Here is a 25,439-nt window from a genome sequence, read left to right as displayed (position 1 = left end):
ATGCATGCTTACAGCAGGATGCACAGGCAACTATGGTTTGCATGCGTTGCTGAAGGACCCTATCATGCAGAATAGGTTGGAGTTCGTTGGACCCCAATGGTGGTGAGTATACCGATAGATAGAACATAGACTGCTGGTTATGTATCTGGTTATGTATATTTTGATAATCATTATCACTATCATCGCTAGCATAGCTGACGTTAGCTAGCTAACTAACGTTAGCATGCCTCAATACCACTCAGATTTGACTTGGAAACAAACATTAGTAGGAAAACCTTCTGCCTAAATTGGTTGCCAAACTGATCCCTTGGGTATAAACTGATGCTGAGACCTACCTGAAGGAGCAAAAGTGGGCATCATAACGTGTCCAGCAATGTGATTGCAATGGTTTAGCAACCTCAAAGTAATTTCATTCACTGTTCCCTTGCTATTTTCACAGCTCGTCAGGTAAGACCTCAAAATAAGTGTACATGTGACACAAGTACCCTTGTGAGACCTCAGTTGTCTCCCTCGACTCTTATGAAAAGGGCACGCCGTCATGAGGCCTCTGGTAGTGAACTTAGTTACTACCCTGATGACAGACTGCTTCATCAACAACGACAGGTAATGTGTGTCGTGTGAACATTTTTATAAAAAAATACTTGGCTTGATAAACTACTAGGCTAATTCCCCGTCCAAGCAGATACAACAAGGATAGTCATTTTGGTTGTAAACTGCATTAGCAAAAAGCTTTCTTTAGAACAATGATATTATATCACCCAATCACAGGCCCTCCTAGTCAACACTACCTTATAAGATTTCCTGCTGCAGTTGTTTGAGAGATGTCCAATTTGCAGCTGAACATTCAGCATAGAGAATAACAGCAAGGGGGCCTTCATCAGCATCATGCAGACATACTCTCACTTTGAGTATTCCTATGAATGGAACTTGTTGGCAAGTATCCGACCAGCAACCTTAAACGGCAACAGCTTTTCAGGATCATTATTTGTGCAAATAAATAAGGTAAACCACTTCATTACTTTGGTACATTTGATAACCCAATTGTGAAACATAATCTATGTAAACTGACATTATTTGTTGCTTATTTTAAACTTTTTTACACATAGAATGTACAGGGCATAACCTAGCCTGATGGAACCAGCCTGATCGCTGTGTCCACCATTGTATTTCACTTCACATTTTATGATATCTGAAGTGAAATACAAAGGTGAACACAGCGGTCAGGTTGGTTTCACCAGGCTAATCATAACCACCATTAATAATGTAATCGGTGGTCTCTCTTTCTTTCTGTGTGTGACCGACCAGGAGCTGATCTATGCTGCTATGCCCATTAATGGGCACTGGCAAAGACCTCACATCCAGCCACTCCTCTTGCCTGCTCACAATTGGTCGTCGAAGGGGAGGACAGAATTAGGTAGGTTTAGTCGGACTTGTTCAAACTTCAACATAGCATCTGTTTGTGTGTCAGATATCTCCTATTGTAACTGCCATTGGTAATAAAACAGTGACTATGTGTTCACAGATACCTGTATGGAGCCAGCACTTGGGAGACTTGTAAGATTATAAGATGGAGTCCAGACTGACATATGGGCTTCATGCTGATTTCTCTGAATGGATAGAGACCTTGCACTCAGAAATAAGATAATATAAGACACATCTATTACTTTTTATCATATTTTGTTAGGGGGGGATGTGGGACACCATACAGGAAGGTATAACGACTGACATGTTTGGCAAGGTAGCCCCAGCACCAGCAGACATATTTTTTATAGGTACAGTATCTGTATTGGCTGTGAATGACAAAAAATGAAAGACAAGTGTAAATTTCACACATGTTTATATTAGCAGAACACTGCTTCTACAATATATGAAGGATGGTTTATTCTACATGGAACTAACTGTTACACTTGAAGTTATCAGAACACTTAGAATATCTACATAAGTTCAGCAATTGCATTCTTCTCACATTACCCTGTAGGTTACTCAGTACGAGAAGAGTGCCATCCTCCTGCATCTCAAATCGGCCTGTTGTCATTGAACTCATGGGCCTGCTGGACCCATGAGGTACTCCACCCCTCCTGCCACCTGACTGCACATGTAATACAGGTTATGGACATTACATATATGGAAGGGGTTTCATTACCCACAAGAGACTTAAAGACAGAACCTCACCCAGAGAGCAGTGCATGTGTTAGAGAGCCAAATCCTTAGATTTGGGCAAATAGACCTTAGAAATGCCATTCTAGTTCTGGTTAGACAGCTGAAGTTGTACTCTACACACACCTGATTTTGATTTGTTAGGTAAAGTGTTCGGCGTACTTTATAAGCACATCAATATGACTATTGCCATACTTGGCCTACTGCTATAATCAGTGTATCGAATTATTAGTGTGCATGTAAACATACTCAAGGAGAGACGAGGCAAAACTAGCCAGTTATAGAATATTGTGTTGTAGGACAGCTGAGCTGACTGAAGACCCGCACGCAGGCATTCAACTCGCAATATTTGATATTGTTTCCACGGTAACATGTATTTACATGATATGATGAAAAGTTGAAGCTAAACTAAAAGCTACTTTCGTTGCAATGCATTGTAGAACGACTGTCTTAAGAAACACATTGCTGACACTGGCTCTTGCCATAACTGATTTGACAGAGAAATATCAGCTAGATTGTATAGCCAGCTTCAGCTATCACCAAGCTATGCTATCTAGCTGCTGTCAGTTTGGCTAAACATATGGTGAGCACAGGCTTTAGCCTACACATTGAACTGAATTACCTGACTGTCATGAGATGCGAGTCAGTCAGGAGGGGAGAAGTTCTCAATTTCAAAATGTAGTTCTCTCCATAGCAAAGTCAGCTTACCTTACCTTGCTGTACTCACTACTGCACTTGTTTGTTGTGATTGACAGGCAAAGACACCCAAGAAACACCAAGATCAAAGTACACCCCCAAGACAACTCTCACACTGCACACTGCCCTATACTATCTGGACAAGAGGAATACCTACAGTTGAAGTCGGAAGTTTACATACACCTTAGCCAAATAGATTTAAACTCAGTTTTTCACAATTCCTGACATTTAATCCTAGTAAAAATTCCCTGTTTTAGGACAGTTAGGATCACCACTTTATTTTAAGAATGTGAAATGTCAGAATAATAGTAGAGAGAATGATTTATTTCAGATCATATTTCTTTCATCACATTCCCAGTGGGTCAGAGGTTTATATACAGTTGAAGTCGGAAGTTTACATACACTTAGGTTGGAGTCATTAAAACTCATATTTCAACCACTCCACAAATTACTTGTTAACAAACTATAGTTTTGGCAGTCGGTTAGGACATCTACATCCTATTTTTCCAACAATTGTTTACAGACAGATTATTTCATTTATAATTCACTGTATCACAATTCCAGTCAGTCAGAAGTTTACATACACTAAGTTGACTGTGCATTTAAACAGCTTGGAAAATTCCAGAAAATGATGTCATGGCTTTAGAAGCTTCTGATAAGCTAATTGACATCATTTGAGTTATTGGAGGTGTACCTGTGGATGTATTTCAAGGCTTACCTTCAAATTCAGTGCCTCTTTGCCTGATCATGTGAGAATCAAAAGAAATCAGCCAAGACCACAGAAAAACAATTGTAGACCTCCACAAGTCTGGTTCATCCTTGGGAGCAATTTCCAAACGCCTGAAGGTACCACGTTCATCTGTACAAACAATAGTACGCAAGTATAAACACCATGGGACCACGCAGCTGTCATACTGCTCAGGAAGTAGACGCGTTCTGTCTCCTAGAGATGAACGTACTTTTGTGCAAAAAGTTCAAATCGATCCCAGAGCAACAGCAAAGGACCTTGTGAAGATGCTGGAGGAAACAGGTACAAAAGTGTCTATATCCACAATAAAACAAGTCCTATAGACATAACCTGAAAGGCCGCTCGGCAAGGAAGAAGCCACTGCTCCAAAACCTCCATAAAAAAGCCAGACTACGGTTTGCAACTGCACATGGGGACAAATATCGAACTTTTTGGAGAAATGTCCTCTTGTCTGATGAAACAAAATTAGAACTGTTTGACCATAATGACTATCGTTATGTTTGGAGGAAAAAGGGGGAGGCTTGCAAGCCGAAGAACACCATTTTAACCGTGAAGCACAGGGGTGGCAGCATCATGTTGTGTGGGTGCTTTGCTGAAGAAATAGATGGTATCATGAGGAGGAAAATTACGTGGATATATTGAAGCTACATCTCAAGACATCAGTCAGGACGTTAAAGCTTGGTCGCCAATGGGTCTTCCAAATGGACAATGACCCCAAGCATACTTCCAAAGTTGTGGCAAAATGGCTTAAGGACAACAAAGTCAAGGTATTGGAGTGGCCATCATAAAGCCCTTACCTCAATCCTATTGAAAGTTTGTTGGCAGAACTGAAAACGCGTGTGCGAGCAAGGAGGCCTATAAATGTGACTCCGTTACACCAGCTCTGTCAGGAAGAATGTGCCAAAATTCACCCAATTAATTGTGGGAAGCTTGTGGAAGGCTATCCGAACCGTTTGACCTAAGTTAAACAATTTAAAGGCAATGCTACCACATACTAATTGAATATATGTAAACTTCTGACCCACTGGGAATGTGATGAAAGAAATAAAAGCTGAAACAAATCATTCTCTCTACTATTATTCTGACATTTCACATTCTTAAAATAAAGTGGTGATCCTAACTGACCTAAGACAGCATTTTTACTAGGATTAAATGTCAGGAATTGTGAAAAACTGAGTTTAAATGTATTTGCCTAAGGTGTATGTAAACTTCCGACTTCAATTGTATATTTGTTCAAGGTAAATATGAATTATTCCACACGTCTGCATTTTATAAAAATGTCTATTGATCAATGTGATCTAGCAGAGGTAAACAGCAAATGTTAACCCTGTATGCTGTCTATATTGCTTGCAATTCATAAAGTCAACATCTAAGTATTATTACGAAGAATTGTTATGGCTCTATTGTTTTAAAAACTCAATAATGTTGTGGGTCCATCAGACCCGTGAACATTGGGTGAATAACAAAAACATAAATACCACACAAGGGTTAATCTGCCTTAGTTGTCAGCAGCCTATTGGTTACTGTAGGCTTTTGACTGTAGAAAAACAGGAATCTAAAATTGTCAAGTGATGCATGCCAGGGAGGGGCAACTGCCCCTGACTTTGATCCTAGATGGGAACCCACCCAATGGGTGTGTTCGAGTTGTAAGGCTAAAGCAGCGGACTGAAGACAAAAGTCCAGTGAAAAGTCGGGGGGAGGTGCATCTGCAACAGATGAAAGTCGGACAATGTTGTGGTTTTCTAACAAGGCTTAGATCTTACATGGCAGTGTTAAAGTAGGTACCATTGTTTATAAAGGTTTATCTTTATAATGTTGAAATAAACATGTCTCCAACCCCCATATCACACATTCAGAAAATGAAATCATATTTGTCAACATTGTACAATCAATTGATGAGAGAGCCTCATATCACATTAAACTTGGTGTGTGGTTTTGAGGCTGGATGGACTGCCAAATTCTCCAAAACAACGTTGGAGGCGGCTTTATATGACCAACACTTTACATGATGTGTTTTTTATTTTTTGTTCAGTATATAATGCATCGCTAGAATTGTAGTGGTGCAGGTACTTCTGTAGCTCTGTCAATCGATGCTTGAAGTTGTCGTTCAACATGTTGAATAGACACTGAGTTTCAGGCTGAATCGAGAAGAAGAAACTCTTGTCACCCCTAGAGTTGACCAATCACTATCGAAGACGTCGGCTCACGAAAATCGTCTTGCCATGAGAAATGTTTTTGGGTGCACGAACAGTCAAAAACCTTTACTGGACACCAAAAAGTCTAAATGTTGTCATCATATATGCACGAATTGTTCCTGGTGGGAAGCATGCAGCTGCCTATATACCGCAAGTGGCAATAGATGTCAGGAACTCTGAGCCTTACCACTGTGAGCTTACTGTCCAGAGCCGTATTTGCTTTCGGGCATGCCAGTGCACTTCTGATAAGTGTTCTTTAGTGAGAAAGTGTTGGGATCAGGTACAAATACATTTACCAACCCCCCCCCCAAAAAACTTAATGAGCGAATCCCTCCACCCACAAATTCTCACCTGAATGCATTTTTATTTGTAGGGTTTGGGCAAAGGCTGAAATTGGGGTTGAGAGTTCAAGTAGGCAAACAAACCCCCCCTAATGATTGGTTGACAATAGAGCCTCCCACATTGCAGACAATGGCTGCAGGATGAAGTTAGTGAAGTTTTCCAGACTGATTAGGTAAGGAGCCTGTGCAGGTGTCCCTCCCTCACCTCGGACAACTTTAGAAATCTGTTTTATACAGTCAAAAAGACTGACAACCAAAGCAACCATTACTGCAGTTACATTTAACATAGCAGTCAACCCATTTCCTGTGGTCTCAATTATTAAATGTTTTCCTTAATGTAATGTTTTTTCAATTTTTACTTCAAATGGAGCACACTTTGGTAATAACATGTATTAAATCATATGAAATAATGTCATTTAAATAAGTTGACTCACCCATATAAGTATACCTGGATGCACATTTATCAAGTTTGAAACACGTTTTCTTTGTTTTGTCTAATGGCTAAGGTAATGTGGCTTCTAGCATCTGAGCACATGGCAGTTTGTAGGCTAATAGCCTGCTATTCACACCTCCAATGTAGATGGTGACAAATAGCAAAACTCAGTGCTCTGCCCCTCTTTCCCACCAAACATTCCCTTGTTCATTGAGCAGCTTTGCTGTGTAAGCGACCAACTTCAGCACTGCGCAATTCATGGCCATTTCGCCGACACAGTTGGTGACTACTTAAGTAGGACACTTTTGTCGGCTGTGAACCCAGCGTGTACTGCCAGAGGCCTCCCATTGGTTGTTGCCTCACCTTAGCTTGAAGTTCGCCTAACTTCATGACCTTTGATCACATGGTTTTGTAAAGTTAATGCAGTCGACATGTAGATGCAAGTCAGACAATTATTATCCCCATATTGCAACACAATTTGAAACATCACCGACTTGGGTGTGTTCAAGTAGTAAGATTAACAAACCTGACTGTAGACGAAAATCGACGAGCTAATTAATTCATTTTTATTTCACCTTTATTTAACCAGGTAGGCTAGTTGAGAACAAGATCTCATTTACAACCGCGACCTGGCCAAGATACAAACAACGACACGGAGTTACACATGGAATAAACATGAAGTCGGAAGAGGTACATCTGCGACAGCATAAAGTCGGACACTAATGGTTTTCCAACCGCAAGGCTCAGATCAAACTGGCAGTGTCTACATAGCTGCTTTTTTTAATCAGTTTTTTAAAAATAAACTTTTTTATACCACCATATTGCACACTCACAAACCAAAAGCATTTTGTGTGTACAATTCATTGGTAAGAGAGGTGATTCGTAGGCTAACGCTTTTGTAGAGTATTCTCTGTAGCTTCAGAATCGCGGCATAGTTGATCTTTGGTCACGTTCCAAAAACACCCTAATGATTGGTTGACATATAGTGCCTCTGTAACGGCAGTCTAGCTCTTCCTCCTCCTCGGACGAGGAGAGGAGAGAAGGATCGGAGGACCAATGTGCAGCGTGGTAGTTTTCCATGAATTTAATTAACACAAAGACAAGATACTGACAAACTAATACAAAACAACAAACGACCGTGAAGCTACAAACGAAAGTGCAATACACAAGCTACTAACGTTAGACATAGACACTATACAAAATAACAAACGACCTAACCGTCACAGTCCTGTGTGGCACAAACACTGACACAGGAAACAACCACCCACAATCCCCAACACAAAACAAGCCACCTATATATGATTCTCAATCAGGGACAACGATTGACAGCTGTCTCTGATTGAGAACCATATTAGGCTGAACACAGAAACAGACGAACTAGACACACAACATAGAATTCCCACCCAGCTCACGTCCTGACCAACACTAAACAAGCAAAACACATAAGAACTCTGGTCAGGACGTTACAGCCTCCTTTTCACGTTCTGACCATAGTTCCTTTTTTATGTCTTTATTTTGGTTTGGTCAGGGCGTGAGTTGGGGTGGGCATTTTATGTTTTCCATTTCTGTGTTTGGCCTGGTATGGTTCTCAATCAGAGGCAGTTGTCGATCGTTGTCTCTGATTGAGAATCATACTTAGGTAGCCTGTTTTCCCCATTTTGGTTGTGGGTGATTGTTTTCTGTTTTGTGTGTATTCCTTACAGAACTGTTTCGTTCTCGCTCTTTATTATTTTTGTCATTTCAGTGTTCAGTTTATTTTGTTTATTAAAATGAACACTTACCACGCTGCACCTTGGTCCTCTTCTCCTTCACCAGACGAAAATCGTTACACTCCTACTAGCCAGGCGATGGCTGCGTGGTGCAGTCGGCGAGAAGCAACTGCAGCAACTTGAAGGCGACTTCATCAAACACTGCATGACCTTTGATCACATGTTTTTTGTCAAATTCATGCAGTCAACATGTAGGTACAAATTTAATGCATTGTATCCCCATAATGCAACACTTTGTCAACAACTAGACAAAATGAATTGGCTCAAACGTGCCCGTAGTCTTCACAAGCCATATGCAAATCTACCTTAAATCTTACTGACTAATCAAGGGTGTGGTTGGGCTGTCAGTTAGCCACCCCGCCTGTAAAAGTTCCTATACTTTCAGTTAGGAAGAAGTTCAGTGGCCTCATACACTATATCAGTCATGTCTAGGCACAAATCTGTGCATAAACCATGAGTGGGATCATTTCCACGCAAATTTTGAGATTTCTCAATATGAACATTTGTTTGCTTGATCAGGCGTGCGCACAGTGCCAAGCGGTGGAATAAGGGATCTGCTTGTCAAGCATAGAATGGGGAAAATATATGTTGAAAATGTCTGAAATTGAGAGTAATAATAAAACTGAAAAATACAACATATCATGACAGGCATATAATATGACCACATCAGTGCATTTGTTACGATAACAATGCATATAAAGTACAGTCATTTATTAAAGATGCACTATGCCGAAATTGCTCTGCCGTTTCCTGGTTGCTTAAATTGTAATAGTTCGCCTGATTTAGTTTGTGACAAAACAAGCAGTCATTGTGTAAAGAATCATTGTACCATCTAAACTGCCGTGAAATAATTTTTCCATAACCAAAAACAGTGATTTCAGCTGTTTGAAGCTGGTGTACAAAACTGAAAGTTAAAGACGCAAAAACTCAACTTAAGAACGGGAAGCATAGAAATAGTGCACATTGAACAGATCTACCACTTCTTGAACTTGCTTTCAATGAGAATGAAAGATCTATAACTCAGTTCTGTGAATTTAGTCGGTTCACCCAAAAGGTTACTTATATAGTAGCTTTAAATTAAAAGAATGTGTGAAGGTGAAACCATTGTTGTAATAGTATTAAAGATCATGGGAAATTGAATGAGAAGCTGATCTAGCTCTGTTGGAAGAATTGGCACACACTGCATTTCGTAGAGAGCACATTTTTTGACAGGTGGGACTTTTTTTTGCGGAATGTACAGATTGCTGCATCAGATGTTGTTTCCCAACACCAATCTTACAGGATTGTTGCCAGGATTTAAGACCCACTTTAAAAAGGCAAACACATGCCATTTAATGGTGGGAAGTTTGGCTCTTTTTATTGACTCTGATATTTGACTCGTTGAGTCAAAATTACAAATCTTTCAAATCATTTCATTCAATTGTGTCAGTAATGCCCAGATCAAAAAGGACCCCCTACCGGTCGAACGATTATATAAAAAAATCATGATTCTACAAGCCTCACGTTCACTCGTAATTTGTGATTGCTAGGCAAATCAGATTATTTATACAAATAAGATTATTTATTGATACCTTTGAAACAAGGTCTAGTTGCGGCCGCAACAGGACTAGATTGTGAACGGAATGCAATTGCATGACTGCCTCGAGGGATATTTGCCCAATAGGCTATGATTCGCAAACTGCAGCAGAGACTCAAGCGATTCGTTCTCAAGTTCAAGTTTTGAGCAAAAGGCAGGATGTGTACTGTATGTTTTTGTTCTACAAAGCTGTGTCGGTCGATAACATTCAGTAATCAATTGATTGTATTCATTCTTGCACCATGCGATTATCGATTTATTTATCAGTTACAGTATAAACATGTCTTTTCCTTCTCTGTGCTGCCTACAACATTATCTATTTTTCTTTTTCGCACACAAGATAGACAGTATGTGGTTGGAGATTGCGGCTAGCAGGTGAAACGAACAACAAAAATGTATGAATCACTCAAAAAAAATCATGACTCTCAAATCAGTAAAAGGAGTTGTTCAAAAACAATTAATAGTTTGAACTGCACATCACTAATACCATTACGGCACACATCCAAGTGCTATCCACCCTCGGATTTCTGGCAACGAGCACTTTTCAGTGGGAGCTTGCCGGATCGGCATCACACAGCCTTGATGAGCCAATGTTTTGGATGCAATCATCAACAAAACAAAGTGTAACATACAATTTCCATACATCATCGCATAATAGGTTTAAGTCAAGGGATTTCTTTGGCATCAATAGGCGCATTCACACTGCACCTTAGCCCTGGGCTAAGGGAGATTTTAGCCTAGGGCTTAGTGTGTGTTCACACTTGTACATTCTAAAGTGGGCTAGCACCAACCTTAGCCCAGGGCCAGCTGGAGCAGGGTTAGCAAAGACTTTTGGTGGCTAGCCCTAGAAACACAGTACAAAATAGCCCATGTGAAACAGTGTCTTGAGCAATGCTGAGAATTTTCACTGTCTAATCACAAAAGCTGCACTTTTACTTAATTTGCATATGCTTGTGATGCATTTTGCACAGTATTTTAATGACTACATTTATACTATTTCATCCTTCCATTTGAGGACAAAAAAACAAAATTATTTAATCAGTGCAAAAAAATTGGTTGCTACGGCTAACAAAAACAGTTGCAACTGTATGCAGGCTAACATTTATCTTCTCACTTAGCTATCCAACTGAAGCCACAACCTCTACAGCTGGAAGGCCCGTAAATGCAACATTTTCATCCGTTTTCATAGCTTCTTTATTGACATTTAATTGGATATAGCTATCCATGATGATAATATTGTTGCATGATTTCACCTGGATCAGAAAAGTTTACGTCTCGTCCGTGCACAGCATACTCTGTACAGGGGCGAGATCCATGCAACAGTATTTGGCTTAATGAAATGGCTTAATTCATTTGAGGAATATTGTGGTGTTTCCATTCAGAGAAAAATGTTCAGTTTGTAAATTCAGACCGTTTTGCACACTGGACGTTCGGGCAGAGGTGGAGGGATGATATGAGTGTTCTGGCCTTGCAACAGCAGTCAAGCTTGCCGTCGTTTTGAAGTAATCACGAAAAAAAGAGGCCATATATTAGTGCATTTTTCACCCTGCCAGCTCCTACTAACTCGCCTTCCGAACGTTCTATTCCCAGCTTATTGTTCAGCTTCACAACGCCTGCTTCGCTATTGTTGGCAATGAGACCTGCTCACGTTGTTTTATAGTTAAAATGTAAACAACAAAATGTAAACAACAAAAATAATATTGGAACTCTGTGGCCTTCCCATTGTTTCCTATGGGGGAAATATAGGCATGTCTGTCTATTTCGCCAAATATCTCGCAATGTGTAAATAAAATTAAATTCAAGTCGGGTGTAACCGGTGTGAAATGGCTAGCTAGATAGCAGGGTGCACGCTAATAGCGTTTCAATCGGTGACGTCACTCGCTCTGAGACCTGGAAGTAGTTGTTCCCCTTGCACTGCAAGGGCCGCTGCTTTTGTGGAGCGATGGGTAACGATGCTTCGAGGGTGGCTGTTGTCTAGGTGTGCAGAGGGTCCCTGGTTCGAGCCCAGGTAGGGGCGAGGAGAGGGATGGAAGCAAAACTGTTACACGGGTGCCATTTTAATCAGGAGAATCTCCTCTTTGTAATTATGTAAGTCTGGTTAGTGAGCTCGTTTGTCATCGATCGCTAGATCAGAAATAGTGAGAAGTTTTTATTTTTTCGCAGACATAAGCACAGCTGACACCATCGAGGTGCGGATGTTAACTTTCTACACAATTCGTTTTTTTCCAGTTTCGTCCGACGAACAGATTGTAGTGGTAAAATAAAAAGGGATACATTTTTTATGAAATTCTAAACATCACTCCAGTCAAAACAGGCTCTGCGAACGTTCGATTCCATTAATTTCCTATGGGCTCGCGCTAGTGTTCCAGTTTAGCCAAAGTTCTTAAGCTGTTTTTCAGCCTTTGGTGAATTTTGACTCGTTCTATTGTCCAGCTTATAGATAGCCAGAGTGAATTAATGAAAGCACCCGAATGTCTATTGAGAAAGCACAACGACTATACCATTTAGCTAAACTAAGAATATGAGAATAACGAGAATAATCAAGTCAATAAACGTTGGCTAGTCAGATAGCCTATAGTTAACATACTGGCAAGTTTGATGTATAACTACTAACGTTAGGTAGCTAGCTAAAATACCTGTACATACTGCTGTACTGATATGCTATGTGGTTCGTAAGGACATCATAGTTAACAAATTGTCAGCCAACAGTGGTCGTGGGGGAAAATCTGATCTGTGATAGGAGGGGGGTTTTCACACCTAGCTCGGCTATTAGAATATTCTTTAGTAAAGGTTGAATAGTCTATTGTTCAGCTATTAGCCCTCCTCGCCAACTTGCAACAAATTGCTGTTCCCATCTCATTCCTTTCCCTCTTCCACGCATCATCATTCTGCTCCTGAGTGGCTCGCTTGTGGGTATGCTGGCAGGATATGGCAGCATCTTCGGTTGTGCGTCAAGAATTCTGCATACAGTAGCACGTTTGTATGAAGGTGTGGTTATTCACAGGCAAATTGTTATATGCTATGGAGGTACATTTGTGTTTTTTTGTCGAGAGCAAAACCGTTTTAAATTTTTTATCAAAAATAATTGTTCTGAAAGAAAAATGTTTTTGACACAAAGGAAGTCAAAGCGGACACCTACGAAGATGGCATCTCAGGTAAGCAGCACTGGGCTGTATTGACGTATCCTAAAAATGACATCTGCTGCATTAGATTGAACGGTCATATCTCAGTTATTGTTTTCATATCTATAAAAAATGTGCTGTTTTCTTTACTTTCAGAGAGCGAGCTGACCAAGGGGTCAAAAATGTAGATATTTCCAGATGTTCACTGTCCGAGGAACAGGCCGCGGAAGCTTTATTGCTGGCCAAAGTGTCAATAACCAGAGGTAATTAAACTGTTTTGTGTTATTTTTCTCCATCTCTGCCTGTCTTGTTGTACATGGAACCTGTCTCACATGCATTAATTAAAAAACCCTTAAGATGTCAACTGCTAATTTTCAGATTTCCACAACATTAAACTTCTTGTCAATATGGGGGCTCTGTTTTCACTTTGTAAAAATTCGTTCCCAAATTAAACTGCCTCGTACTCAATTCTTGCTCGTACAATATGCATATTATTATTACTATTGGATAGAAAACACTCTCTCGTTTCTAAAACCGTTTGAATTATATCTGTGAGTAAAACAGAACTCAAGTTGCAGCTAACTTCCTGTCAGGAAGTGAGAAATCTGAAATCGGGCACTCTGTTCCAGGGTCAGTTTATTAATTTGCATGTAATCTATGAGTCGACATGCACTGCATACGATTTCCCCTAGATGTCAGTAAGCAGTGAGAATTGGAATGGTGTTGCTAGGCAGATCTGAGGCCATATAAAGGCTCTTGGAACCGGGGGTGCGCTCTTTTCAACGTTCGTCATGGCGCAAGACAGACCTCAGGATGGCATTCTGAAAAGCTCTCGTTATAGGCCTTAGATATATCCGGCTCTGATTTTATTCGATATAGGTGTTAAAGACATCATAATGTAGTTATTTTAAACCGAGTTATATCAGTTTATATCAGTATATTGCGATTTTCGGATATTTCTTTGTGCTGCGTTATGAAGAGTTGGACACGTCTGGGCCACATAGCTAATGTTTGCTGCTAATTCCTAAGTTGAAGACGACAATCTACAACCGAGCAACGATGATTCTGGACAAAGGACCACTTGCACAAGATTCTGATGGAAGCTCATCAAAAAGTAAGAACTATTTATGATGTTAATTCGTTGTTCTGTTGAAAAATGTTACACTACTATTCCGCCATTAATTTCGGTGCGGTCTCGCTTTAACGCACGCTGTATGTCGTAGTAACGTTAATTTTAAAAATCTAACACAGCGGTTGCATTAAGAACTAATGTATCTTTCATTTGCTGTCCAACCTGTATTTTTTAGTCAAGTTTATGATTAGTTATTGATTAGATTAGGTGCCTCTCCCAAGATTTCTCCCGACATTTTGTTGGCAGCTTGGCTACTATTCTCATTGTATAACCACGATTTGTGCCGCTAAATATGCAAATTTCCGAACAAACAATATATGTATTGTGTAATATGATGGTATAGGACTGTCATCTGATGAAGTTTTGAGAAGGTTAGTAAATTTTTTTATATCTTTTGCTGGTTTATTCGCTATCGCTAACATGCATGAATCAATGCTGCTGTGTGGTTGGCTATTGTAGTAAGCTAATATAATGCTAAATTGTGTTTTCGCTGTAAAACACTTAAAGAATCTGAAATATTGGCTGGATTCACGAGATCTTTGTCTTTCATTTGCTGTACGCTGTGTATTTTTCATAAATGTTTTATGATGAGTATTTAGGTAATTCACGTTGCTCTCTGTAGATATTCTAGTTGCTTTGGTGAAAGTTGTGATGGTGGCTGCAATGTAAAACTATGATTTATACCTGAAATATGCACATTTGTCGAACAAAACATATGCTATACAATAAATATGTTATCAGACTGTCATCTGATGAAGTTGTTTCTTGGTTAGTGACTATTTATATCTTTATTTGGTCGAATTTGTGATAGCTACCTATGCAGGAAAAAAATGGTGGGAAAAAAAAGTTGTGTCTTTTGCTATGGTGGTTAGCTAATAGAAATACATATTGTGTCTTCCCTGTAAAACATTTTAAAAATCAGAAATGATGGCTGGATTCACAAGATGTGTATCTTTCATTTGGTGTCTTGGACTTGTGATTTCATGAACATTTTATTATATGATATCCCTGTGGCTTTAGGCTTTCACTGGACTATATGTTGCTGCCAAGTCATGATTTCCCTGGGGGTTAGCCTGGCAATAACTAAGTGGTGAGACACATTGCCCTCTATATTTAAATGTTTCAGGTACACTCCGATAGGTGTCTGCATCACATACAGTATCTTCTATTGACATTATCTTCTATTGTTTGTCTTCACGTGTCTGTTTTTCAGCATAAAGTACTCTGTAGCCACTTAGTGTGGACACCAGGTGAGACCACAAACAAACAAAAATAGTCTCTTCTTCACTCCATCCCTCTCCCCCTTCTCCCTAAATCCTCTAGGTTGTATCAGCTGTTTTGGTGAACCCCTCCCGCATCTGAACTGGCTGACACAGAGGGCACAGCATGATCATAGGTGAGAGGTCACTTGGTCGAGTCAACAGGAAGTATTATTATCAATGCTTTACATTGAAATACAGACGGAGATGTAGTAGTCCCAAGGTCAGTTTTGCATTTCACCTCCTGATTTAAGATGACTGACCATGTTAGAATAAAAAAAAACAAGGCTTAATCATGCTCTTTCGGGTATGGTATGTTTTGATGTGAGAGAGGAAGCCAGTCCCGTCATCGCCACCCCACCCGCTCTTAAGTTAACCTTCGGGCCAACTGGGGGCCCAAGGCTGGATGGGAGACACCTTAATCGTGATGAACTGAGAGAATATTAGGGTAACACTGTAATTCATGAATCATATGCTGTCTGCCGCTGTTTTTACCCCGTTCCCTTTCTGTCTTCTACACCTCTCTCCCACCTCATTTTTCTTCCTTGTTTTATAATGCACACCATATGTGCATTGAAGTACAGATTGAACTTGTATTTAAAATATTACAATTATCATAGTTATAATGCATTTATAACACCTGGATAATGAACTTCTTTCAATAAAGCGTTTCACATTCTCCACTGGTTGAAATTAAGTATCTCATTGAAATACTATCCTGTGTCCTCAGATTAATGCAGATGGAGTTAGATATGCATAGTTTTTTTCTGTATATATGAATTACAAATCAATCGTGTTTCTAGTCTATTGCATAGTTACAATGTGTAATCATTGATGTCCCAGGAGCGGTAAACACTGTTGAAGCGTTTAATTTTAATACATACATGCAGACACAGCATCATTCAAATAATGGAGTTTGATGACTGAAAAATAATGTCTCAGAGATTCATACCTGAACCGCACCTTTATTTGCCAAGGAAGAGTACATGATCAGTGAATATATTGAATGTACAGGCTACAATATGGGAATCTCATGCGTGGTAATAACTACAGTACATGTGTATATAGGACTTGCATCCTTTGCACAATAATGTTATTATATTCTACTCTATCCATAGGCTTCATTAATGCCATTCAGACTTAAAGTTGATTCAACAACTATGATAGCTGAGGTTCATAGGATGGTATGAATATTAGTTCAGAACCTAACGTTTTAGGGTCCATACACAGATCGGCTACATACTGTAGCTAGCTACACATCCATAGGCATACAGTTATTTTTTATCCTCCACTACACAATAAGCAAGTAAATAGTTAATTGTCACCTAATTGTCTTTATGGTCCTCTCTTTGTAGCTATGTTTTTATTTTTACTGGTCAAGCCACAACTGGGCGAGCCAAGTAAAACATTTTGGTTGTACTCAATCTCTGACGCTAGCACCTCTATTTCAGTCCCCCAAAAATGGTATTTGCAACGTATTTCATGGTACAGCATTGTATTTTCTCAATGGGCTTTAAAGGGATGAATTTTTACCATATATGGTTAATTAGGGGTGTTTTTGAAATGCAAATAGCCAAGGTCGTGCACGAGCACTGAGGCTGAGAACAATTGGTATTTATCTATGGTTATCTCACACCAGGATTGTTTGGATTGTCACACCAGATTGTTTGATAAATATGCTGTACAGTGGCAAGAAAAAGTATGTGAACCCTTTGGAATTACATGGATTTCTGCATAAATTGGTAATCAAATTCACAACAATAGATAAACATAGTGTTCTTCAACTAATAACACTCAAATTATTGTATTTTTCTTGTCTATATTGAATACATAATTTAAACATTCACAATGTAGGCTGGAAAAAGTATGTGAACCCCTAGGCCAATGACTTCTCCAAAAGCTAGTTGGAGTCAGGAGTCAGCTAACCTGGAGTCCAATTAATGAGACGAGATTGGAGGTGTTGGTTGCCCTATAAAAAACACTCACAAAATTTGAGTTTGCTATTCAGGAGAAGCATTGCCTGATGTGAACCATGCCTCGAACAAAGGAGATCTCATAAGACCTAAGATTAAGAATTGGTGACTTGAATAAAACTGGAAAGAGTTACAAAAGTATCTCTAAAAGCCTTGATGTTCATCAATCCATGGTAAGACAAATTCTCTATAATTGGAGAAAGTCCAGCACTGTTGCTACTCTCCCAAGGAGTGGCCGTCCTGCAAAGACGACTATAAGAGCACAGCGCAGAATGCTCAGTGAGGTTAAGAAGAATCCTAGAGTGTCAGCTAAAGACTTACAGATATATCTGTAACATGCTAACATCTCTGTTGACAAGTCTACGATACGTAAAACACTAAACAAGAACAGTGTTCATGGGAGGAAACCACGGAAGAAGCCACTGCTGTCAAAAAAAACAACATTGCTGCAAGTCTGAAAAAATTGCACCTGGATGTTCCACAACGCAACTGGCAAAATAATCTGTGGACAGATGAAATTACAGCAATGTGTGGAGAAAAAAAGGCACAGCACACCAACATCAAAACCTCTCAACTGTAAAGTTTGGTGGAGGGAGCATCATGGTTTGGGGCTGCTTTGCTGCCTCAAGGCCTGGACAGCTTACTATCATCGATGGAAAAATGAATTCCCAAGTTTATCAAGACATTTTGCTAGAGAATGTGAGGCTATCGGTCCGCCAATTGAAGCTACACAGAAGTTGGGGGACGCAAAAGGAAAACGACTCAAAACATAGAGGTAAATCAACAACAGAATGGCTTCAACAGAAGAAAATATGCCTTCTGGAGTGGCCCAGTCAGAGTCCTGACCTCAACCAAATTAAGATGCTGTGACATGACCTCAAGAGAGCAGTTCACAGCAGACATCCCAAGAATATTGCTGAACTGAAACAGTTTTGTAAAGAGGAATGGTCCAAAATTGTGTAGACCGTTGTGCAGGTCTGATCCGCAATAACAGAAAACGTTTGGTTGAGGTTATTGCTGTCAAAGGAGGGTCAACCAGTTGTTAAATCCAAGGGTTCACATACTTTTCCCACCCTGCATTGTGAATGTTTACACGGTGTGTTCAATAAAGACATGAAAACGTATAATTGTTTGTGTTATTAGTTTAAGCAGGCTGTGTTTGTCTATTGTTGTGATTTAGATGAAGATCAGATCAAATTTTATGACCAATTCATGCAGAAATCCAGTTTCCAAAGGGTTCACATACTTTTTCTTGCCACTGTAAAAATGTTCTATGCATACGAACATTGAAAATTATGTTCTTAATTAGTATTTTAGAATAGTTTCTACGCAATATTGATGAGGCACCCGGAGCTTTGCAGCAGAACCCTCTGTATGCTCTTACTATGTTTGCTAGTCAAACCTTGGTCAAACCTAAGTTTCATTTCTGTGGGTGTGTATTTGTTGTTCCAATGGACACCTTGGAGGAAAAATACTGATTGTTGTCTTGCAATAAAGTCATGTCTTTTTAGAGCCTGAGGTCCCTGCTGAAATTCCTCTAAACAATCTGTGGACATGACCAATGGCTTCAGTGTTGACCTGTCAGTGGATGTTCATTTATTGAATTGTATTTCCACTAGCATATCAGTGTACAATCTGTTTCGTTGGGGCTCTCCTACGGCGTTGATATCTTGGAAGGTATTCCTGCCTCTATCCCTCCACACCCTCCTCCAGTGGTATGACGGACTGGCTAGTTGATAGACCACCCCCCGTTGCCCTTATGTCTCATTTTTGGACTGACTGCTTCTGCTTGCCTTTTTGTCTGAGGTCACTAAATAAGCTATGTTTTTGGATGTTCCCTCTTCCACTTGCATACAGTATGACAGTCTGCATATTCATAAACACTGACATTTCCCACATACAAATTTGTCAAAATTGTTCTAAGCTAGACACAGGGTTGCAGAGTTCAAGGCGTTTCTGTACAATAACTATTTTCTCTCATTAAAAATGAAGTCTTTCATGCTTGGAATTATTGGGCTGACCTCATTACTTCTTCACCACATTCCCAATGTTTCCTTCAAATTTTAACTTAATTCCACTGGACTGTGGAAAAAAAAAACATGTTTCTTTGCCAATCCTTTTGCTTTAAGGACCATCTCATTTTGTTTTCCTAAACTCTTTTCAGACGTCTAATAGTCGAATGAACGAGACAGGATTTGGGGCTGGACACAAGACTGAAAGTAGCCAAACCTGATGACAATTAGTGTGTATCCAAACTCTAAATATTATTTTGTTAGAAGTGATGGTACCCTGAACTGTAGTATAAAAACTAAACACATTTTATAAATGGCCTCTGACACTCTGGCACAAATTTCTCTTGATGACACAGCCAGTCCTCTAACGACCTAGTGATGAGGGGTAACCTGATTTGACAATGCAGGGAGCTTCCTCGGAATGCCACCACATCACTATCCATTGCCTAAACACCACTGTTACCATGGTTACCACATGGATATTCAGTCTGAAAGAAGTCTGCCTAGAAAAGACACACGTCTCTACAAGCCAGAATGTTGAATAAAATGATATTTACACTTTACCTGTTGTCCGTGCTATTTGTCCTTTTGACGGTAGGAGGTGGAGATAGAGTATCCACATGAAAGTGTTGTTTATCAAACTTTTTGCGACGCCGGTAGGTTCTGTCGCTTGTATTTTCAATCTGCTGACGCATTGCACTTGATGCACAATATGTAAAACAATAGCCGAATGTAATCGAACGTAGTCGACTGAAGAACGTTTCCTCACTATCAGTTAGAAGTGTTTATGAAATTTGCCACCTGATTGCGTAGGACAATGTTCGGTCTGCTGTTCGGTTAGGCTTGGCCATACTGTGCAAGTGTTTGTAGTGTGAAAAATAAATATACAGAATGTCAGGTTGACAATGCTTCCCTGTGGATTACCTCCGACATAGGGACAAAATTGTCGGACAACAGGTAAAGTAAGTTGAAATTAAGTTTTTTCAACATTCTGACTTGTAATGGGACTGTTCGGGAATGCCAAGCCTACATGTTAGAGACAAGGTTGTAAGTATTTTACTCTCGTATTCTAAAAGAGGCTACAATACCCATAGCTATTTTTACCCTGAGTTTCACTGCACAGTATGACTATAGAAAACTGTGGTTGTTAGTAGTTAAGGCAGACAGAGCCTTCATTTATTCATCCAGGAATTACAGGGAGAGCACAGCAGTGTCGTCTTTCATTAACCTCTCCGCCAAAAATGTGCAGCTGTTTTTATTACTGGTGCATCCAGGGAGAAGTCTCCTGCTGTTCTAGAGGCCTGCAAAAAGTAATACCATGAAATCTTGTCGTATGAAATGTTGTCAAAAGAAAACATTGTATTATTCATGCCAAGAGCCGACAAGCATTATCTGAAGGAACTTTCATTTTACATATCCATTTAAGCGGCAGGAAATATATTGGAGGAATCCAGATGAATGCACACACAAGATTTCTTGCAGGAAAAGTTGATTTGAGGTTTGCAGCAATTTATCATGACTTTGAACCCATCAAAGGGAAAACAAAGACATTCCATCAGGACTTGGAGTAAACGTGGATAGTGATTAAATATACTACAATCACAAGTGAATGAGGGTGGTATCTTTTGTCACAGAAGGAGAATACAGATTCGGAAACCGATAAGTACCTTGATGCTTGATTTAAGTGTAAAGAGAATCCTATCTTCATACAAACTGATAATTACATCCATATTATTGGTTGGCGACACAGTCTCCCATCTTGGATTCCTAGTGGAATATCATCCAATGAATGTATGTTCTTACAGTAAGCAATGTTACGTCTAAAAAATTTTGGCACTGAGCAAATTTCAGGTCTTGTGAGTAGAAACGTCGATGTTTGCAAGCATTCAGTGCAATTTCTGCCTCACATTTACTGTGAATACTGGGGCTGTACCCGCTTTAAGTTAGTTTTAGACAGTTGCCAATAGGCTATTGTGGCTTTTTGATCATAATGTAGGCCTATCAACAAAACCAATGGAGCAAATGCCATAACATTTTCATGTAGAAATAGCTATTGACTTCCATGATATATCCTACAATAGCCTACAGAATATGATGTTCAATGTAGGCCTTCATTCCATTAGACCTTTTACAAAAGGTATGCATGGCTTGACACTAACCATTTCAGACTGATGTTTTACTTGTCAGAAATCTAAATTCCCCAAAAAGTATCTGTATTGGCCAGAAAGGTGACTGAAAATGGTGTTGTATAGTGTTATATGAAATTTTGGCTATGCCTATTGTCTTATTTGGATTTTCAAGCCTACCACAAAGATAAAGCTCTTTACCTGACTCAAAGGTTGTTTTCAAAGATAGTTAGATTTGTAGCAAGGACTGCAGGTTCTGTACTCTTGTAAGAAGCAATCACTCCCCCATTGCTGACACATTTGCTATAACTGGGCTAGTAACTTGCTAGCTAGCAAAGAATATCAACAAATGTGCAAATGCGAATACACATGGCTCTTCTCTTCGTTCTCAAAAGCCTATCTACGCTAGTTATGAGTGATTGAAAGGCCGTTTGTAACTGTCAATAGAACTAGTAGTCGAACTACTAGGCTATACTCCGATGTGCCCCCAGCCTACAACAAAAATTACCGACTCTCAGTCTTGCAAAGTTAGATTTGTTTTGGTTTGTTGCATTGAAAGGGACTGATTATGTTGATTTGATCACAATGTCCACATTAAAGGGAAAAGTTGAGCTGTTTCAGGAAAGATAGTGTAAACTCTAGTGAAGTTCAATCTCAGTATCTCTGCGTGGACTGCCAATTCTTCTGTGTAGGACTGGTCCAGGAGCTGCGAGGCCACGTGCGCAATTTAGAGGGAACATTGATCCCTAGTGTAACTAGCCTAACTCCCCAGCACCACTCTTCCAGAAGAAGCAATTGCCTTACTAAACACCCCAGAACATGTGCACTATCACCCCTAGTCGAAAATCTTCTCCCAGATCCATGGCATTTTACAGTCTGGAAGTTGTAGATTAATCTAGTCACTTACATTATATATACAGAACAAAAATATAAATGCAACATGCAAAAATTTCAAAGCTTTTACTGAGTTATTGTTCATATGAGGAAGTAAGTAAATTGTAATACATACATTCATTAGGCCCTAATCTATGGATTTCACATGACTGGGAAAAGAGATATGCATCTGTTGGTCACAGATACCTTGAAAGAAATGGGCCTCAGGATCTCGTCACGGTATTTCTGTGCATTCAAGATGCCATCGTTAAAATACAATTGTGTTCATTGTCCGTAGCTTATGTCTGCACATACCATAACCCTACCACCACCATGGGGCACTCTGATTACAACGTTGACATCAGCAAACCGCTCGCCCACATGACGCCATAAACGTGGTCTGCGGTTGTGAGGCTGGTTGGAAATACTGCCAAATTCTCTAAAATGACATTGGAGGTGGATAATAGTAGAGCAACTAACATTCCATTCTCTGGCAACAGCTCTGGTGGACATTCCTGCAGTCAGCATGCCAATTGCACGCTCCCTCAAAATTTGAGACATCTGTGGCATTGTGTTGTGTGACAAAACTGCAAATTTTAGTTTGGCCTTTTATTGTCCCCGCATAAGGTGCACCTGTATAATGAGCATGCTGTTTAATCAGCTTCTTGATATGGCACTATTAAAGCAGATATATTATACACCTTTTCTGATATTAAAATGCAAAGATTCTGCATGTAGCTCCATTAATTCCTCCCTTTCCTCATTTCCATTTTTTTGTTAACTCTTTCATACTATACTTTCCTAGCTCCCTTTCCTTATCTACTTTCCTTTCTAAGCACTTTTCCTCCAATCCTTATTGAGGTTCCTTTCCTCTTTTCTTTTCCTAGCTTTTCTTATATCCTTTCCTAGCCCTCATTCATTCTTTCCTACATTCCTAGCCCCCCTTCTTTACCTCCTTTTCCCCCCTAGTTCCCTGTGTTTAATCTGTTTTTGTAATTTCAGATGCTTCTGGAATTGTCTATATTGTGGTGCTATGCAACCTCGAGGAAGAGGAGTTTGTCTCCAAAATCTGTGAAACATTTCCTCAGCCGTTCGACCTCTGTCACGTGGACAGCCACCACAGGGTCTTGGCATTAAATCTACCATGGGCAGTGGTGTAAAGTACCTAAGTAAAAATACTTTAAAATACTACTTAAGTAGTTTTTTGAGGTATCTGTACTTTACTATTTATATTTTTGAATACTTTTACTTCACTACATTCCTTAAGAAAATATTGTACTTTTTACTCCTTACATTTTCCTTGACACCCAAAATGACTTGTTACATTTTGAATGTTTAGCAGGGCAAGAAAACAGTCCAATTCACACACCTCTTACCCGAACATCCCTGGTCATCCCTACTCATTAAACCGTCATGCTTTGTTTGTAAATGATGTCTGAGTGTTGGTGTGCCCCCTGGTTTCCGTAAATACAAAAAACTAGAAAATGGTGCAATCTAGTTTGCTTAATATAAGGAATTTGAAATTATTTATACTTTTACTTTTGATACTGAAGTATATTTTAGACCAAATACTTTTAGACTTTTACTCAAGTAGAATTTTACTGGGCGACTTTTACTTTTACTTGAGTCATTTTCTATTAAGGTATCTTTACTTTTACTCAAGTATGACAGTTGGGTACTTTTTCCACCACTGACCACGAATGAGCCCCCAGGCAATAAGAGAGACAGCAGTTGGTACGTTCTGCACTGTATCCGAGTGAGGGTAAATATTGCTGCTGAATAATCAAAACATAACATGAGACCGTGTGCCCAGAGACCATTAGAGCCGTACAACAGTTACAGTGCATTCGGAAACTATTCAGGCCCCTTGACTTTTTCGACATTTTGCTATGTTACAGACTTAATATGTTTTTTTCCCTCAGCAATCTACACACAACACCCCATAATTAAAAAGTGAAAACAGGTTTATAGAAATGTTTGCAAATTTATTAAAAATAAAATACGGAACTACCTTATTGACATAAGTATTCAGACACTTTGCTATGAGACTTGAAATTGAGCTCAGGTGCATCCTGTTTCCATTGATCATCCTTGAGATTTGATTTTAGTCCACCTGTGGTAAATTCAATTGACTGGAGATGATTTGGAAAGGCACACACCTGTCTATATAAGGTCCCACAGTTGACAGTGCATGTTAGAGCAAAAACAAAGCAACGAGGTCGAAGGAATTGTCCGTGGACCTCCGAAACAGGATTGTGTCGAGGCACAGATCTGGGGAAGGGTATCAAAAAATGTCTGCAGTATTGAAGGTCCCTAAGAACACACTGGTCTCCATCATTCTTAAATGGAAGAATTTTGGAACCAACTAGACCCTTCCTAGAGCTGTCTGCCCGGCCAAACTGAGAAATCGGGGGAGAAGGGCCTTTGTTAAGGAGGTGACCAAGAACCCGATGGTCACTCTGACAGAGCTCCAGAGTTCCTCTCTGGAGATGGGAGAACCTTCCAGAAGGACAACCATCGTTTGCCAATAGGCACCTAAAGGACTCAGACCATGAGAAACAAGATTCTCTGGTCCGATGAAACCAAGATTGAACTCTTTGGCCTGAATACCAAGCGTCACATCTGGAGGAAACCTGGCACCATCCCTACGGTGAAGCATGGTGGTGGCAGAATCATGCTGTGGGGATGTTTTTCAGCGGCAGGGACTGGGAGACTAGTCATTAATCAAATGGCCACCCGGACTATTTACATGAACCCCCCCTCTTTGTTTTTACACTGCTGCAACTCGCTGTTTATTATCTAGGCATAGTCACTTTACCCTTACCTATATGTACAAATTATCTCAACTAACCTGTACCCCCGCACATTGACTTGTTAACCCCTGTATATAGCCTCATTGTTGTTATTTTATTGTGTTACTTTTTATTACATTTTTTACCCTTAGTTTATTTAGGAAATATTTTCTTAACTCCATTTCTTGAACTGCAATGTTGGTTAAAGGCTTGTAAGTATGCATTTCACGTTAGG

This window comes from Salvelinus namaycush, chromosome 19 (assembly GCF_016432855.1).
Source record: "Salvelinus namaycush isolate Seneca chromosome 19, SaNama_1.0, whole genome shotgun sequence".
Taxonomy (NCBI): domain Eukaryota; kingdom Metazoa; phylum Chordata; class Actinopteri; order Salmoniformes; family Salmonidae; genus Salvelinus; species Salvelinus namaycush.
Note: the sequence above shows the minus strand (reverse complement) of the source record.